This window comes from Coffea eugenioides, chromosome 1 (genome assembly GCF_003713205.1).
Source record: "Coffea eugenioides isolate CCC68of chromosome 1, Ceug_1.0, whole genome shotgun sequence".
Classification (NCBI taxonomy): domain Eukaryota; kingdom Viridiplantae; phylum Streptophyta; class Magnoliopsida; order Gentianales; family Rubiaceae; genus Coffea; species Coffea eugenioides.
In genome coordinates, this window is record NC_040035.1 from 12,105,108 (window position 1) to 12,125,845 (window position 20,738).

Below are 20,738 nucleotides of genomic sequence, written 5' to 3' on the forward strand. Positions count from 1 at the left end.
GACAGATATGAGCTCGAAGTTACTTTACTAAAAGGGCTGCTCAAGGTCATTTGGAAGAAGGATTTTATGGACTGAATTTTTTTTATTAGTTAATGTCATTAGCTTAGTCCATAGTTAAACATTATATGGGCTTGTTTAGTGGCTAGACAAATGGTCCAGCTCTTATGCTTGAATCTGTGGCTTTAAGTTAGGTTATGAGCCGGGTTTCAAGGTCCATTAGTTGTGTCTTTTGATTAGTCCTAGATACATTAGGTATTGTGGTGTCAACACTCATTAAAATATCATTGCTTTCTTTTTTCGTTGGGGGAGATTACAAAATATTTTACAAAACATCGTTCTTGAGAGTTACTCTCTTGGCTCTATGAGCATTTCTTGAACATCTAGAATCATCTAGTGTTCCTTTGTCTTATCATACAAATTCACCATCCTTGATTGTGGTGCCTTTCAACATTCCTAGAGTTCACTAATTCGTAGGATTGAGAGTCGATATAGTATCGAGGTTCTAATTAAGGGGATTAGAGGGGTCCAAGTAGGAAATTTCACCAAAATTCAAGCTTGCAACAATCACCATCAATCCGGGATTCGTTGTCACAAATTTCATCATCAATGGGATTCATATCAATTTGGTTTCTTATATTAGATCCGCTTTTAAACTTTAGAAAATAAATTCTCCATTTAAAACAATTTTATTAGGTTCTGAAGTCCCGAAGGAATATACCTTTTCAGCCAACTACTTATGCTAGTATGTTGTATCAAGAAATCAGAAAAAGAAAGGCTTCCATGGAGTTTAGCACACCTAGCATTAAGAACTTTTCTCCTGAAGATCTAGTCTTTTCAACTGTGCCACACAACTTGAATATGTAAGCTCTCCAGAGCCAAAAATGTCACATGTTTACCACTAAAAAAAAATCGAAGAGTGATACTATTGAAAAGGACTACTCTCCCATGGAATATTTGCCAAGCAACTGCCGTTTCATAATCCAACCCAAGCCGGCAACTCAGTTCTCTTATCGTCTACCCCATCATTTGTATATATGAACCAAGATTAGCTTTTATAATCACATCTTTTAAAAGAAAAAGACCAGCAAAGGAAGAAACTATAATCATATCAATATGTTGATATACCATCTGCAGTAAAATTTAGAAAATATGAATGTTTAGGTAGAACACTTTGCAAGGAGTGCAGTGAAAGAAAAATTATAACTATTAGTTCATGGGCATAGTATGCAGAAAGTTCTTTTACACTTCCATGAGCTTTAAACATCAATTTTCCCGTCATAAAGAGGCATGTCTATCTTTCTTGGGAAAAAAGGCAGCAAGCCAGCCATCATATAATCCACTATAGAGTACTTTGAACAAGGACCCGAGTGTGTGTGTGTGTGTGTGTGAGAGAGAGAGAGAGAGAGAGAGAGACAGAACCTTTAACAGAAACAGTAAGAACCATTGCTAGTTCTTTGATCAATCCATACATATGGTTTACAACAGTTTCAAAAACCATACTTCCTTTTCTTCTGGCCCTCATTGGTAAAAGGAAAACCTAAAGTATACAGTGAATTAGCAAGCTCTCGTGGCACAGTTGTGCTAGATGATTTCAGGATTTGAACCAAATCTCTAAATAAGTTTTTGTTCTCCTCATTTACAAATACCATGGCCAAACCCTCCTCTCCCAATCTAGATGTCCTTCCAATCTAGTGGATGTACTCCTTGATGGAATTTAGCATGTCAGAAACTATTACTTGCTTTACGCACAAGAGATCAATCCCTCAGTCCAATATCCCTGTGGCCACAATCACAAGGACTTCTCCGACCACGAATGATTTCAAAATTTCTCTTTCTTCCTTCATTGATTTTTCTGCATGAATTGATAAAGCTTTTACTCCAATGGTGATTCCTATTGCATTAGAGAGGAGATCCGCACCAATTCGTGAACTAAGAAAAATCACAGCTGGCAGCTTAAAGTGTTGCTTAATTGTCAATATATCAATAATTTGGGTAAGTGTCAGTATATCAATATGTTTTTGCTTTTGCTTTGACTCCACCTATATTGCCACCTTCTTCACAGCTCCAGTTGGTTTATTTGGCTTTCCAACTGAAATTATGGTCAAATCTTTCACCATTGAGTTTGCCATCTTTTGTACATCTTTTGGAATTGTTGCAAAATACATCAATACTTGGGGTTGAGATAGAACCCTAAAAATTTGCATTACTTGTTCATGGAATCCCTTTCTAGCATGCTATATATTTCATCAAGAACAAGAGTCGAGACACTATCTAATTCAATATCATGCTTAGTTAGAAGATCAATGAGTCTTCCTAGAGTTCTAACAATCAATGAAACATCCTATTGGATGCAATAGAATTGCCCTACCATGGCATCACCACCAACCACCAATGCATTTTTAAAAGGCAAACCCTTCCCAAGCAACTTAGCTTGTTCCTCAACCTGTATGCAGAGCTCTCTAGTTGGGGCAAGAACCATTGCCAATGGTTTTCTCTAACCATAAGGTTTCTCAGCATTAGATTTTGCATAACAAGAAACTATTGGAACCAGGAAAGAACCAGTTTTACCAGAACCAGTCTCAGCTGAAACTAGTATGTTTTGGCCAATCAATGTGAATGGAATTGCTTGCATTTGGACAGGACTTGGCATTTCAAATACTACAACTTCTAGGTTTTGAAGGAGCTTCTCAGCAAGATTACATGGAGAAAAAGACAGGATTGGCGTAGGAACAAGGTCTTTCCTTACGGCAATTTCAAGTTCTCTCCTTAACAGTTTAGCTTGGTAACTAGTTAGAGAGCCAGCTTTAGATTTATCATTACTTTTTCGAACATAGTAGCATTCATCAATTGCTGGCAGTTTAACAAGAGATGGGCTGGGAGCAGGTGGTCGTGAATTTGCAATCCGATCAAGAAGAATCCTTTTACATTAGAGGCTGTGAATGTCATCATCAATCTCATCACATATGTGAGATGCTGAAATTTTACTTTTCTTTATAACCCTTATGTGAACTCACTTATCTTTGATTCTTGGTTGTTTTAATGGTTGAATTTGAGTCAAGGGAGTCAATTTTGTTAAGAAAAGTTTCATAATCTCAAGTTGTTAGAAAATCTAGAAATTTTCGCAGGAGACTCTGCGCAGCTTTGGGAAATTGGCTATAACTTTGTATAGGAAAGTCGGAATTGAGTTCCATTTGTTGAGTTTGAAACTAGACTCAGAGGGCTTCCTACGATGTAAACTTCAGAGTTTGATTCAATGTCTATAAATTCTAGGAAATTGGCAAAGTTGACTGAAAGTTCTGCCCTGCACAAGTAAACATAGGAATGTTGCAGTAGTTTATGGCTCAATTTAGACCAACTTATGAACTAAATCTCTTTGAGGTGTCTTCTAAAGATTCTTAGTATTTGAAGTCTAGTTTTTAACAAGTCAAGTTGTATAAATTTTTGATATTTATAACTCAAGTTATGATTTTTCTAAAGGAAGGGCATAAGTTAGGGTTTTTGTGCATACTAAGGTTTTGGTGTGTGTTTTTGTGTGCATTTTGGTAGTGTGATTGTGAGGACTTGTAAAATTCCTTATATTTTCTTAAAAATTTCCTTTTATTTGGAATTCATTATTTTACAATATCTTTACTACTCATTCACCCCACAATAAGTGCAAATAAACATAGAATCAAGTGTTTTTCCTTTCGTTTTCTTGTTATCGTAAATTAGGATTTTACGTCTTTTGAAAAGTATGATTAATCGATACGGAGTGTGTAATAAATTTAGTGATTAGGAGTGAGTTTTAGATGATATTACATGTGTGATTAGAAGTAATAATAATAAGTTAGCGAATTGTAAGTGAAAACCCTAGTACATGCGAGTTATGGAAAAATGGTATGAACCGACATGCACCGTTTGCTACCGATTGAACACACCACTTGACCACAATTTTATTAACTTAATCTCATTGTCATTAGTGAAAAAATATCAGCCCTAATTATCCTAGAAATAGAGCCGAAATTCTTGACTAAAAAGAAAGGAAAAAGAAGAAAAATTGAAGACTTGATCTTGTGGTGACATGTGGAGGCAATCCAACCATCTTTGACCCAAGCTAATTCCTATCATCTTGACCTTCTTGAAGCTTCATTCTTCCTTCATTTTCCACCATCTTGGCCGAGCTCTTGAGGGAGAAAAAAAAGAGAGAAAAACCACTTCATTTAATCTTGATTTCTAGCTTAGTTGAGTGAAAACCGAAAATCTAAACCGATTAATCCTTTCTTTGAGCACTTGGGAAGTTTGGTGTGCTAAAAGTTTACAAGGAGAGGTGGTGGATTTCTTTTGCAAGCATCTTAGTGAGGTATTATGGCTCTCTATCCTATTTCTTTCCCTTAATCTTGCTTAAGTTTGTGTAGCAACTTATATTCTTGGCTAATGATAGTTGTCTAAGTAGTTTTGATGATTTTTGGTGGAATTTTGAGTTAGAGTTTGTATGGTTCAGTTGTATTCCTTGTTGTGTAGAGAGCATATGATGTCTATAATCTTGTATAGGAAGTTGAAGTAGTGGTTCAAGTTAGAAATATGAAGTTTATACCTTGAATGCATTAAATTCCAGATTTAAGGATTGAACCTGCTTTGTTCTAACCAGTTTTATTCGTGTATGTTAGAGGCCGAATTAGGATTAGATTAAAACATAAAAGTTATAGGAAATGCTATTTTATAGCTGTCTGTAAAATTTCAGTTCAGTTGGAGTACTGTAGCATGTGAAATGATCGAAATACCCTTGACTACCAAAAGCTTCATTTTGCGGACAGTTTTGTGATTTCACACTTTTGGCTTCGTTTTTCACTTTGATCCGTATCAAACCAGTCTTTGGCTAAAACACAAAAGTTTTAGCCCTATGTTTTATCTTTCCAACGCATCTAAAAACACCTCAAACGAAATGGTGTAGCCTGAGTTATTATCATTTGAATTCAGTACTGACAATCGCACTGACAAGGACATTCTGGTTCTGTAATCTGTATTTTCGACCTGGATCAATTGTGATCTAGGTTGAATTGTTTTCATGAAAGTTGTAGCCCTTTGTCTTAGTTTCGAAACAGTATAAATTTCAAACCAATTGGATAAATGTAACTCTAGTTGTGAGCAAAAGGTTATAAGATGTCGAATCTGCCATTTAGTCTTTTGCCTTCAACACTTGATTTCCGATTGGATTAGTATACTTGTGTTGTACTTGAATGATTTTGAGCCATTGAATGGCTATTGTGATGAGATTGATTATTTGTATGTGTTTTGGGACCGATTTAAGGAAAATAAAGAAGCCATAAATGGCTAAAAAATAGGTAAACACAAAGGGCGTGCTTCCCAAATTTACACTCGAGGGTTAGGTAGAGGTACTCAGACTTGAGTACGAATTCGGGAACGAATATCACTTGAATCATCTAGAATATTCAAGTTTTCTTTTATAGAGGTATATAAGTTAGAATTCGGTCAAAACTTGTACCCTTGGAAAATGAAAGTACAGACTAATAGAAATATATTTTTCTCATCAATTCGACTCAAACGGAGATTTCAAAGGTTAATCACTTTAAAGTTTCACTGTTTTAAGAGCGAGCATGAGTTTACAAATATTCTCCAAATAAATTTCAATTATGTGATTCTCGTTAAACGAAACATTTAAGTTTCGAACCTTAGTTACTTTCAGAAGCTCTTAAATAATGTTTTATCGCAGATTTGGACTCAACACACGGAGTAATACTCGAACGTAACCCGTAAAGGCACCACATCTTTTGGTGAGTGCTTCCAAATACCTAATTGAACTGGACACTTGTTTTCAATACTTGACCAATGTGATTTAATGATATGTATTTTGTTTGATAGGGCAAGAGTGTACTCTATCGCACTTGCCCTAATATGATATATACTTATTTATTGTTACAATTGACTTGACATACTTGTACTTGACTTATAAGTGCTAAGCGGCAGCATGTACCACACTCAATATGAGTGAGAGGTGCCTCTCATTCCCGTCTCTGTACTTTTATTTTGATTCAGTCGATTGGAGATGTTATCTCATCGACTTCTTGGAGGCCCAAATCCCACTGGCTAGTTAATCGAGTTGAGCCGGCAAGGACTTAGTCGATTAGATAACGAACCATGGATATCTAGTATTGTCGAGTGGAGTGTTATCTCCTCGACTAATCGGTATACTCGAGTATTACCACTAGTGTTTAATTGGTGTTCGGGCTCGGTAAGGGGGTTGAATGGTGGATGGATTGGAGTTAAGCGAAGTTCTACTGGATTGGTTACTTTACTTGAAAGTTGACGGAGTGTCAACTAATACTTGATCAAGCTCCGGTGAAGCAATGGGAATTTGGCTCCTGAAAGCCATCGATATCCTTATATCTGGATTGTTATTCGTAGTGTTATTGTTTATTTTAGAAAAGAATTTTACACTCGTTCACTTTGAAATTTGCTACTTGAAGTGTATTGTTTACTTTTATGAACTATTCATACTCATTATTTTGCTACGTTGATACTTGTACTTTTAAATAATGGTCAACTTGCTATTTGGAACCTCATTGGATTTTTAGCTCATTCCACGTCATTTGTTTTTCTTACAGGGGATACAAGCGAGGCGTGAAACGTGTACAGACTAGCGCAGTCTAATTATTTTGAATTTTGTACTCACGCTAGCACTCAACTAGGGTTGTTTGTACTAGGATTGTAAATTCGTTATTGTATTTGGGCATATATGAGCCTTGTAACTGGATTTGAACATCAATGTATATGTTAAGTTTGAAATTGTTGTTTCATTTCTTCTCCATGGTCGTGGTATTTTTCTCGAGTTACGCTTGAGTGAGTCCTGCCGAGAGTTGGGCAGGCGGTCTGCTAAACCCTGGGGTACGCCCTAAGAGGAGGTGGGGTCATCACAACATATATATTCCCCATATCTACAACAGATTACACATAAAGTTTCTGTTGTAGAAAGCGACCCGAACAATGCTAACACTTGAACACTTGAGTCGTGCTTGAAAGCACTGTCCTAAGAAACTATTTCAGAGTATTGAAACGTTTCTCCAGGATTAAACAAGTCTTCCTCTATTATGTGAGAGGGACGTAGAACCAGTAAATTTCATTTCAAAACCGGCAGGAATATAAGAATATTAAGAAGAGCAGATAGAGAAGAGGGAGGAGAGAGTTTTCAAAGTGTAGTCTTCGTTCAATCGGGATGAAAAAGAGCCTGACAAATGGCTCTATTTATAGGCTTCATGAGATTGTGCTTTGAAGAATGAAATTTGATTTCCCGTAGAAGATTTGCATGCTTCTCGGATCGTTTGCAACATGATAAGCTCTAGACTTATCCTCTGTTGTGAAAACCAAAATGTTTGAAATAGTCAAAGCACGTGAACAAATCCTTTGGCTGAAACACATCAACTAGCCTTCTGAACTTGCTTTTTAGGCCTTATCAAAATCTTATCTTTGAAAATTTCTCCCTAAGAATAGGAACAAACGTTTGGAAAACTTTATCAGATAAACTCTTATCATAACAAACATAATAAAATCTTTTGAAATATCTATTATTCACAACAATCTCCCACCTATTTCAAAAGATTTTGGACAAAAGAGTATAAACATCTGCTGGATTTGTCTGAACTCAATGTAATCAGTTTGGTGTCTTTTGGACTATGAACCAAATTAAATTGCTAAAATATGTCTTACAGAATTATTGGTGAAAAAATAAATTTCTATGAACCAATAATTCTTGTTGTATGACAGAGATCTTATCAATCACATTATAACCCATAATTTTTGTTGTTCAATGCAGTTTCGCGCATTTAGGCCGTGCACCTGCCTGGTTGTTCATGAGAGCTCTAAAGATTCGGCCAAAAAATCTTATAGGAGCGGCCCCACTCCACTCACATATAGGTGAATTTATCAACTGTATACTGCTCTAAATACACCTCCCTAAAGGGATATAAATTCATTAAGAGCATTAAACTCAACCTCACAATTACTAGCAATCAAAGCACTTATTTTTAAAGGGACTTAAATTTCAAGTGCTTTATAGTCAATATCGACTTGTTATTAACCATATGAACCTATTTCATGGGATCACCAATCATATAGGTTGGGTTACCGTCTCTATTGACAACCGTTGGCCCAAGTCCCATCTCCCTTGCAATTTGAAGAATTAATTTTCTTCTTATAGTTTTAGTCAGAGAATCGGCCAAATTCAACTCTGACTTCACAAAATCAATGGAAATAATTCCATCCCTAAGCAGCTGCTTTACGACATCATGTCTCAATCTCATGTGTCGACTTTTACAATTATAAGATTTATTTTTTGCAATAGCGATAGCCGCTTGACAGTCACAGTGTATAGACATAGGAGGCAACAGATCCTTAATAGGAGGAATATTGGCTAAGAAATTTCTTAACCAATCTGCCTCAGCACCAGTCAACTCCAGAGCTATGAACTCCGATTCCATAGTTGACCGAGCAATGATTGTCTGTCTGGCTGACTTCCATGCTACTGCACCACCACCAAGGGTGAACATATAACCACTAGTGGATTTTGTATCATTTGAATCAGAGATCCAATTAGCATCACTGTAACCCTCTAATAAAGTGGGAAATCCACTATACCAGATACCAAAATTCATGGTACTTCTCAAATATTTCATTAGTCTGACTAATGCAAACCAATGCTTACGATTGGGATTGTGAGTATATCTACTCAGTCTACATATAGTATAAGCTATATTCGGTCTAGTGAAATTCATCAGATGCATCAGACTCCCAAAAATCTGAGCATATTTAGACTGAGCAATTGGGTCACCATTATTTTTCTTTAACTGAGTGTTAGCGTCATAAGGAGTACTCATAGGTGTCACATCATAATTTTCAAACTTCCTAAGAAGTCTCTCTGTATAATGTTCTTGTGACAACATTATACCATCACATCTCCTTATGATTTTAATATCCAATATCATTTTGGCTTCACCCATATCTTTCATATCAAAATTAGAAGACAAAAACTATTTAGTACTATTTACAATATCTAGACTAGTACCAAATATAAGCATGTCATCCACATACAAACTGATTATCACATATTGATTATTTATAATTTTGACATATACACATTTATCCACTTCTACTGACGAGAATCCATCTTTTATCAATACTTGATCAAATTTCTCATGCCACTGTTTAGGAGTTTGTTTTAGACCATAAAGAGATTTAATTAGTTTACAAACCTTATTTTCTTGTCCAGATACAATACATCCCTCAAATTGAAACATATAAATTTCATCTTCTAGATCACCATTTAAAAATGTTGTTTTGACATTCATTTGATGAATGACAAGTTTATGGATAGAAGTTAGAGCAAATAAAACTCGAATTGACGCAATTCTTGTTACTGGTGCAAATGTATCAAAATAGTCAATATTTTGTTTTTGAGAAAATTCTTTTGCTACTAAACGAGCTTTGTACTTTTCTATAGAGCCATCAGAGTTTTATTTTCTTTTAAAAATTTATTTGCAACCAATAGGTTTTTCACCAAGAGGTAAGTCTACCAAAATTCAAGTTTTATTTGTCAAGATAGAATCAATTTCATATTTAATTGCTTCTTTCCAAAATTTACAATCAGGAGAAGAAATAGCATCGAAGTATATTAAAGGATCATTATCAATAAGAAAAGTTTGAAAATCATTTCCATATGAAAATTCTTTTCTTGGCCTTTTACTCCTTAATTCCTCAATTGGAATAATTTCCTTATTTATTTCAACAGGTGCATGACAGGCGTCAAACCTGTGCAATAATAAATACCTGCTTAAATAAAATACAAATTCTGTATATAGCGGTAAGCAGGGTCGAATCCACAGGGACTGGAGATAATTTAATTTCTTCTCAAGTTCCAGATATGGGGGGTTTTGAAAATGATAGTAACTAAATTACTTGGAATAAATTAATTAAAATAAAATAACTACAACTCAAATAACTAATTATCACAATAAAAATAATAATGGACGAACTCTAGCCAAGAGACAACTTCGGAGATGATTCACTTAATTCGATCACAGATGCAAGGATTATTCCAGTTACTATCTGATAAATTAGTTATAGTTGTCATACACGCGATAAACAACCAACTCTTCCTCAATTTGTCGATAGCCAAGGTACGACCGTTGACTATTTCTCTAATCAGGAAATAACCCTAGGTACGACCATAGAAGTTCAATTCCCTAATTGCATGAATAATTAGAAGAGCCTAATTCTAACCAATCAACACGCTACGAGGGTCTCTTTAAGTTAGCCTGTCTATCTCCCTGACACAAACCCAATCATGCCAGTTGCCACCAGTTTAGAATAATTAAACAATTACGGATTTAACTACCCTAATTGGCTTCAGGTTATTGAATTAATCTAGAATCCGGGCCCTGGATAATCGAATAATAAAACAATCATATGAACATAAAGCAGAAGACAGACAAATACCAGTGAATAATGGGAATAAATAAAAACTAATTCGATCTCACAAATTTAGTAGAACCAAATCCTCCGTTGTTCTTGACTAGACAAACTTAGCCACGCCTCATGAGAAAATCTTCAAGTAATTCCACTGAGGTCCAGGCCATCATAAGAGCCAAGAAAGAAACGAAAAAACTAAAAACTATCCTAAAGCTTCGATAAGAACTAAAGATAAAAAGTATTCATCCCCTGATCTCCATCCGTGTACTTGTTTTTAAAGCCAAAGAGGACTAATGCCTCTCCTAGTGCGTGGATCCCGCCGAATTGAGAGAAAACCAAATCCACAAGGTGGGTCCTGCCGAATTGCTTCTTGTTTCCCATCTCTGTACGTTACTTCTCTTAAAGGCCAAATGAAGAAAAAGCCTTTTCTCCTCTCGTGGTCCCCACCGAAATTGGGAAGCTAAAAGAAATACAAGAAGAAAGCTCCGTTGATGTTTTAGGACTCTTAGTCCGCGGCTACTAGTCAGCCAGGAGCAAAGACCAAGGCAATCCGTCTCCTCTTGTGGGCCAAGTCCATGGGACTTTCTTCTTAAGTCTCCCACTTATGGAGCAAGTCCCTCCTTTTTGGTAATTTTTTGCTTCATTCCCTGAAATTAAATCCAGATACCAAATCTAAGTAGATATCGACAATTAACACAATATTTGGCAGGGATAAAAGAGGAAATTAATAATAAAATTACTAACAAATTATACCCTATCAGTGCATGAGAAATTTTACTAGACAGTGGAAAAATATGTTCAAAAAATTCAGCATTCTTTGTCTCAATAATTGTATTACAACCCAGCACATCACTTCTTAAAACAAGAAATCTATATGCAGCACTATGTTCAACATATCCAATAAACATACAATCAGAAGTTTTAGAACCTAATTTTCTTTTCTTAGGTTCAGGCAACAATACTTTAGCAAGACACCCCCATACTTTCAAATATTTCAAATTAGGTTTATAATTTTTCCATAACTCATAAGGGGTTTTGTCAGTTTTCTTATGAGGTATCCTATTTTGTAAGTGACATGCAGATAAGATAACTTCTCCCCATAAATTATCAGGAGCATGAGAACTAACTAACATAGAATTCATCATTTCTTTTAGTGTTCTATTTTGCCTTTCAGCTACTCCATTAGATTCGAGTGAATAAGGAGGTGTTATTTCATGTATTATGCCTTCATGTTCACAAAATTTATCTAAGGCTAAATACTCGCCTCTTCTATTAGACTTAATTCTTTTTATCTTCTTATTAAGTTGATTTTCTACCTCAGACTTATAAGATAAAAAGGCATTGTGAGTATCATCTTTATTTCTAAGTAAATAAAGTTTAGTATATCTAGAGTAGTCATCTATAAAAGTAACATAATATCTTTTTCCTCCTCTAATCATAGTTTGTTTTAAATCACCTAAATCTGTGTGGATTAAATTTAATAGATCAGTTTCTCTTTGAACAGCTATACAAGTCTTCTTTGTCATTTTAGTTTCTGCACATATCTCACATTTGTCCATTTTTTTCATTAATACCAGAAATTAGACCACAAGATTGTATTTTCTTTATATAACTCATATTAACATGTCCTAATCTTGCATGCTATAAAGAAATTGAATCAACAATATAAGCAGAAGAGGAAGCATTCTCATTGATCACATTGAAAATGTTAAGTACAAAAAGTCCCTGGTTACAATAGCCTTTCCCTACAAACACATTATTTCTTGTCATTACAATCTTATCAGATTTGAATGACACTTTCACCCCAACTTTTCCAAGCAAAGCCACAAAAACAAGATTTGCCCGAATATTTGGAACATGCAGCACATTATTAAGGGCCAAAGTTTTTCTTGAAGTGAGTTTCAAGAACACTTTGCCCTTACCAAGAACTTTTTCAGCTCGTGAGTCTCCAAGGTAGACTACCTCTCTATCATCCTCTATTGGAGTATAGGAGAAAAATGCTTCTCGATTTGCACATATGTGCCGAGTAGCTCCAGAGTCTACCACCCACTCTTTCACATTGGTTGCAATGTTTACTTGTGAGATAACTGCAACAATTATTTCATCTCCTTCGACTAAATTAGCCTTAGGAGGATTACCAGTTGCTTTGTCACCTTTATTATATCTGCACTGAGCAGCATGGTGACCTGATTTTCCACAACTGTAGCAATTGCCTTTCTTTTTCTTAAAGTTGGGATTCTTGGGTTTATAGTTGGGATTCCAAGACTTGCTACTTTGGGACTTATTGGCGTACCTTTTGTTGTTGCTTTGTACCAGATTAGTTTTGAATGCCATCTCCTTTGCTTTGATAGCTCTCAACTCCTTCCTGTGTGAATCTTCAATCAGGATGTGTTTCACGAGTTCATCAATTGTGTAATTTTCTTCTTTGTGCTTCAGGTTATTTTTGTAGTCAGCCCATGACTCGGGTTTCTTTTCAATTAGCATGTCTGTAGCAAATTTCTCGGGCAGTTTGATCTCTTCATTTTTCAGCTCCTCGAGTAACATTTGGTATTCTGTGACCCGAGCTTTCATTTCTTTGTCATCGGTCATCTGCCATTGATTGTACTTTCCCACAACAAATTTTTGTTTGGTTGCGTCTTTAGTGGTAAACTTCGTTACCAATGCTTCCCAAATTTGCTTGGCTTCTTTGCAGCTACAGAATATGTCAAATAACTCATTAGAAAGTGTTTGTAAAATTGTATGTCGACATTCCTTATTGGCATATTGCCACGACTCTTGTATCTTGACATCTACAGTTGCAGCAGGTTGAGATTCTGTCAGTGCATAGGCTACTCCATGAATGTCGAGTAGAGAGTAGATACGTTCTTGCCACCTTTTGAAGTTTTCGTCAACAAAAACCTCAATTCTAGAGACGTCAGGAAATGGTTTCGCAAAAGGTGTGACTGCGACTGCTGCGGGGGATGGTTGTGGGGTGTTAACACTGTCGGCTGCCATAGTTTTCTTAGATTGTTGTAGAAAGCGGCCCGAACAATGCTACCACTTGAACACTTGACTCGTGCTTGAAAGTATTGTCCTAAGAAACTATTTTAGGGTATTGAAATGTTTTTCCAAGATTAAACAAGTCTTCCTCTATTATGTGAGAGGGACGTAGAACCAGGAAATTTCGTTTCAAAACTAGCAGGAATATAAGAATATTAAGAAGAGCAGATAGAGAAGAGGGAGGAGAGATTTTTCAAAGTGTAGTCTTCGTTCAATCGGGATGAAAAAGAGCTTGACAAATGGCTCTATTTATAGGCTTCATGAGATTGTGCTTTGAAGAATGAAATCTGATTTCCCGTAGAAGATTTGCATGCTTCCCGGATTGTTTGCAACATAATAAGATCTAGACTTATCCTCTGTTGTGAAAATCGAAATGTTTGAAATAGTCAAAGCATGTGAACAAATCCTTTGGCTGAAACACATCAACTAGCCTTCTGAACTTGCTTTTTAGGCCTTATCAAAATCTTATCTTTGAAAATTTCTCCCTAAGAATAGGAACAAACATTTGGAAAACTTTATCAGATAAACTCTTATCATAACAAACATAATAAAATCTTTTGAAATATTTATTATTCACAACAGGTTCCCCATGCAGAGATTCTGTTTGGTCCTAACACTACTACTTCACATCATTGTCAGCAGAGACTAAAAGGGCAAATGAATGAGCTATCAAGCCTAACTATTCCATCTATAACTTTACTAGAACCAATAGGAAAATGACGCTACAAAAAATATACAAATTTCAGCCATAATGAAAGATTCCTAGCCACATGCTCATCCCCATTTCTAACTACTTAAAAGTAGCACATATTCAAAAAGCCCACAAATTTATAGTTACTATTATAAAAAAAAAGCTGCAACCAAACTAGAATTACAAAAGCAAGAACACAAAAAGTCTACAAGAAATTCTACCAAAAATAATTCTAATACTGCCCTATATAATTTCTTTCTTATGCACAAATTTTGATCAATAATATCTCCCATAAAGTTACCATATCGTGTACTAAACTTGCTAAAACACATTTCAAATACTAAAAATATAAGAAATTACCAACAACCTGTTTCTATTTTCTTTATTAAACAAGCTATTTGGTCACCAAATTCCCAGTTAAAGTTATGATCTTGGTAAAAAATCATTAAATATGAAGATAATTGAATAATATTTAGTAATAAAAAAGATGGTAACAACAATTTGAACATAAGCATGTTTAATTGTACAATGAATTTTGTTCGTATACCTGAAGGTTCACTACTATTTGCTAATTCTTCATCTTCAATCTTTTACTTGTTTTTTGTTATAATAAAATGCCCAGCAAAAGTAGCCCTTAATTAGGGATTTTGAAGCCAACCCAATTGAGTCGCAACTCAGAACTGCAAAACCTGCACCGGGAAAGATGGAAAAAAGGGAAAAAATTGGCTGATAGGAATAGGAAGTTTCAAATTCAATTAAAACTTAAAAGATAAAAGCTCCGTTTGAACTAGCTATTTTTTGGGGTATTTTTGAAATATTTTACTATACCAATGTAGGTGAAGACTTTTATTGTAAATATTTTCAATGGTAGGTTTGGGATGTTTTTGAAAAAATATTTTGGGGTATTCTTAAAATTTAAAATTTTAATGGGTTATTTTTAAAATTTTACAACCACCTATCACTACCCGACCCCTTCCCTCCTCTCCCCTCCCTTCCTCCCCACTCTTTCCTGCCATCCCCCTCTTCCTCCTCCCCTCGCAACTAGAGAGGGTGAGGAGGCAACGGAAGACATATGGGGAGGAAGGAGGAGGGGAGGGAAGGGGAGAAAGAGTAAGAAGGGCGGAGGAAGAAAAGGAAGGAAGAAAGAGAGGAGAAAAGGGAGGGGAAGAGGGAGGAGGAAGGAAGAAGGGAAGGAGGAGAGAGGAGAGAAGGGCAAGGGGTGGCAGGTGGTGGTGGTGGTGTTTTTTTTTTTGTATTTTTGGATTTGTTTTTGTTGGAAAAATAGTCCGAACAATGTTAACAAAATTGCAGACGTAATTTGAGGAAACTTGAGTCGTGTTTAATAGCACTGTCCTAAGAAACTATTTGAAAAAGTTGAAATATTTTCGTAGGATTAAACAAGCCTTCTTCTTGAAAACAAGAAGGAATAGAACCAGTAAATAATGTACCAGTACAGAGGAGAAATAAGAGTGGAGAGAAGAAGGAGAAGAGAGCAAGCTACCAGAAAAATTCAACTGGAGTTGTAAGTGTGCTTTCCAAATAAGGAGTACCAGATATTTATAGGTGTCAGAAAAGAGTTACGTTGGAAAATTTTGTAACAAAATAAAAGGTGCACTTATTTTGTGATTGTGAACGTTAGAGTGCTGATTTTATGCAATGATTCTACTAAGAAATAAGAGATAAGATCTTATCTGGAAGTGAAGAGATAAGAGATAAAATCTATCTAACAAAAAAAGCATTGTTGCTGATTTTGTGTAACAGATAAAACTTATCTTCTTGATTCGTAAAAGTAAAAAATAAATTTTACTTCTTACAAAAGATAAGAGCAGTAAAACTAACTTGGGCCGTGTTTAACCCATGCGCAAGGGGGTTGCAACTCGACTTCCCTCTCATGTGCGCAATTCCATACTGGTTACCAATCTAACACAAACCCAATAAGGAACTAAGGATTATAAAATAATGAGAAATCTCTTTGATTTTTCAATGTGGGACAAAATTTTTTGAAATACTCCTTTATTTACAACAATCTCCTTCCTATTTTAAAAGATTTTAAACAAAAGATAACAAAGAAAATAATCTACTGAATTTATTTGTGTGAAATGTAATTAGTTTGATGTCTTTTGGACTATGAACCAAACTTACATTGACAAAACATGACGTACAGAATTATTGGTGAAATATAATAACAGAGATTTTATCAATCACATTGCAACCCACAATTTGCTGTTCAACGCGGTTTTGTGCTTTTAGACCATACGCCTGCCTAGTTATTCATGGGCGCTCTAAAGATTCGGCTAAAGAATCTTATTGGAGTTGTCCCACTTCACTCTCATCTAGGTGAATTCATCAAGTGTAAACTGTTTTAAATACATCTCCCTAAAGGGATATTAATTCATTAAAAATTTTAAATTCAACCTCACAGTTGAATTTGAAGTGCATCTTACTAGCAGTCAAAGTACTTATCTCAGGAGGGACTTAAATTTGAAGTGCTTTACAGTCAATATGGACTTGTTATTACCTATATGAACCTACTTCATAAGATCACCAATCACATAGGTTCGGTTACTGTCTTTTTTGACAAGTTGTTGGTCCTAGTCCCATTTCTCTTATAGTTTGAAGAATTAATTTCCTTCCTATAGATTTAGTCAGAGGATCGACTAAGTTCAACTCTAACTTCACAAAATCAATGAAAATAATTCCATCTCTAAGCAGCTGTTTTACGACATCATGTCTTAATCTTATGTGTTGACTTTTACAATTATAAGATTTATTTTTAGCAATAACAATTGTCGCTTGACAATCACAGTGTATGGACATACGAAACAATAGATCCTTAGTTGGAGGAATATTGGCCTAAAAATTTCTTAACCAATTAGCCTCAGAACCAGTCAACTCCAGAGTTATAAACTCTGATTCCATAGTTGACCTAGCAATGATTGTCTGCTTGGCTGACTTCCATGCTACTGCATCACCACTATGAGTGAACACATAATCACTAGTGGATTTTGTCTCATTTGAATCAGAGATCCAATTAGCATTCCTGTACCCTTCTAATACAATGAAAAATTCACAATACAAGATACCATAATTCATGGTACCTCTCAAATATTTCATTAGTTTGACTAATGCAAATCAATGCTTACTATTGGGATTGTGAGTATATCTACTCGGCCTACACACAAGTTATATTAGGTCTTGTGAAATTTATCAAATGCATAAGACTCCCAACAATCTGAGCGTATTTAGGCTGAGCAATTGGATCACCATTATTTTTCTTTAATTGAGTTTTAGTATCATAAGGAGTGCTTACAGGTGTCACATCATAATTTTCAAACTTTCTAAAAAATCTCTCTGTATAATGTTCGTGTGATAATATTATACCATAATCTCTCATTATGATTTTAACACCCAATATCATTTTAGTTTCACCCAAATCTTTCATATCAAAATTAGAATATAGAAAATATTTAGTACTATTAACAATATCTAAAGTTGTACCAAATATAATCATATCATCCACATACAAACTAATTATCACATATTGATCATTTATAATTTTGACATATACACATTTATCCACTTCTATAGACGAGAATCTATCTTTTATTAATATTTGATCAAATTTCTAATGCCACTGTTTAGGAACTTGTTTACGCCATAAATAGATTTAATTAATTTACACACCTTATTTTCTTGTTCAGATACAATACATTCCTAAAGTTGAAACATATAAAGTTTTTCTTCTAAATCACCATTTAAAATGGGTGTTTTGATATCCATTTGATGAACAACTAGTTTATGGATAGAATTTAAAGCAAATAACACACGAATAGAAGAAATTCTTGTTACTGGTGCAAATGTGTCAAAATAGTCCCTTTTTTTGAGAAAATTGTTTTGCTACTAAACGAGTTTTGTATTTTTTTTTATAGAGCTATCATAATTACATTTTGTTTTAAAAATTCATTTGCAACCAATAGATTTTGCACCAAGGGTAAATCTATCAAAGTCCAGGTTTTATTTTTCATAATAGAATCGATTTTAGATTTAATTGTTTCTTTCCAAAACTTGCAATTAGGAGAAGAGATAGCATCAAAATAAGTTAAAGAATCATTATTAACAAATAAAGTTTGAAAATTATTTCCATAAGAAAATTATTTTCTTGGCCTTTTACTCCTTCTCAATTCCTCATTAAAGGTCATTTCTCTATTTATTTCAATAGATGCATGAGAAATTTTATTAGACAGTGAAAAAATATGTCCAAAAAATTCAGCATTCTTTGTCTCAATAATTGTCTTACAATCAATTGTGTCATTTCTTATAACTAGAAACCTATGTGCATCACTATATTCAGTATATCCATTAAATATACAATCAGAAGTTTTAGAATCTAATTTTCTTGTCTTAGGTCCAGATAATAACACTTTAGTAAGACACCCCCATACTTTTAAATATTTTAAATTTGGTTTATAATTTTTTCACAACTCATAAGGTGTTTTGTCAGCCTTTTTATGTGAAATCCTATTTTGTAGATGACATGCAGATAATATAGTTTCTCCCCACAAATTATCAGGAGCATGAGAACTAACTAACATAGAATCCATTATTTCTTTTAGTATCATATTTTTTCCATTCAACTACTCCATTAAATTATGGTGAATAAGGAGGTGTTATTTCATATATTATGCTTTCATATTCACATAACTTATCTAAACCTAAATATTCACCCCCTTTATCAGATCTAATTCTTTTTATTTTCTTATTAAGTTGATTTTCTACTTCAGACTTATAAGATAAAAGGGCATTATAAGTTTCATCTTTATTTTTAAGTAGATATAGTTTGGTATATCTAAAATAATAATCTATAAAAGTAATATAATATCTTTTACCACCTCTAGTCATAGTTTGTTTTAAATCATCTAAGCCCGTGTGAATTAAATTTAATAATTCAGTTTCTCTCTGGATAGATATACAATGTTTCTTTGTTATTTTAAATTATGCACATATTTCACATTTATCCATATTTTTACTACTACCAGAAATTAGGCCACATGCTTGCATTTTCTTGATATAACTAATATTAATATATTCTAATCTAGCATGCCATAAAGAAATTGAATTAGTGATATAAGCAGAAGAAGAAGCATTTTCATTAATCACATTTGAAATGTTAAGTACAGAGAATCCCTTATTACAATAGCCATTACCCACATATACATTATTTTTTGTCATTACAATCTTGTCAGATTCAAACTACACTTTCATCCCAACCTTTCCTACCAATGCTATAGAAACCAGATTTGGCCGAATATTTGGCATATGTAGCACATCATTGAGGGCCAAAGTTTTTTTTAAGGTGAGTTTTAAGAGCGCTTTGCTCTTACCCAGAACTTTAGTTGTTCGTGAGTTCCTAAGATAGACCACCTTTTCATCATCCCCGATTGGAGTATAGGTGGAAAATACTTCTCAATTCACACATATGTGTCGAGTAGCCCCAAAGTCTACCGCCCATTCTTTCACATTAGCTGCAATGTTGACTTGAGAGATGATTGCAGTAATTATATCATCCCCTATGGCTAAATTAACCTTATGAGGATTGGCATTTACTTTATCACCTTTTTTTGTGCCTACACTAAGCAGCATGGTGTCCTGATTTTTCACAAATATAGCAATTGCCTTTCTTCTTCTTAAAGTTGGGATTATTAGGTTTGTAATCCTAAGACTTATTAGCGTACCTCTTATTGTTGTTTTGTACCAAGTTACTTTTGAGTGCCATCTCCTTAGTTTCGGCAGCTCTTAACTTCTTCCTATTGAAATTTTCAATCAGGATGTATTTCACGAGCCCATTAATAATGTAATTTTTCTACTTGTGTTTTAAGTTGTGTTTGTAGTTGGCCCATGATTCAGGCAACTTTTCAATTAGCATGCCTGTAGCAAAATTCTTGGGCAGTTTGATGTCTTCATTTTTCAAATCCTCAAGTAATATTTGGTACTCCGTGATTTGTACTTTCATTTCTTTATCGTCTGTCATCTGCCATTGATTGTACTTTCCCACAACGAATTTTTGTCTGGTTGCATTTTTGGCGGTAAACTTTGTCACCAAAGCTTCCCAAATTATCTTAGCTTCTTTGCAACTACAGTACACGTCAAATAATTCATTTGAAAGTATTTGTAAGACTGTATATTGACATACCTTATTGGCATATTGTCATGATTTTTGCATCTTGACATCTACGTTTGCACCTGGCTGTCAGTGCATAGGCCACTCCATGAATGTCGAGTAGAGAGTGCACTCATTCTTGCCATCTTTTGAATTGGCAAAAACTTCAATTTTAGAGACGTCCGGAAAAGGCTTAGCTAGTGGTACTACGACTGCAACTGATACAGATGCAGGTTGTGAAGTGTTAACACTAAGAAATATAACCAACAAATATTGTACCACTAGAGAGGAGAAATAAGAGTGGAGAGAAGGAGGAGAAGAGAGTAAGCTACCAGAAAATTCAACTGGAACTGTGAGTGTGAGTATGCTTTCTAAATAAGGAGCACCTAGTAT

General features: G+C 34.6%; 1 pseudogene; it reads right to left on the reverse strand.

Moving 5' to 3' along the window:
* Positions 1–1,487: 1,487 nt before the first annotated feature.
* LOC113767924 lies at positions 1,488–17,281 on the reverse strand (annotated as a pseudogene).
* Between the last annotated feature and the right edge of the window lie 3,457 nt (positions 17,282–20,738).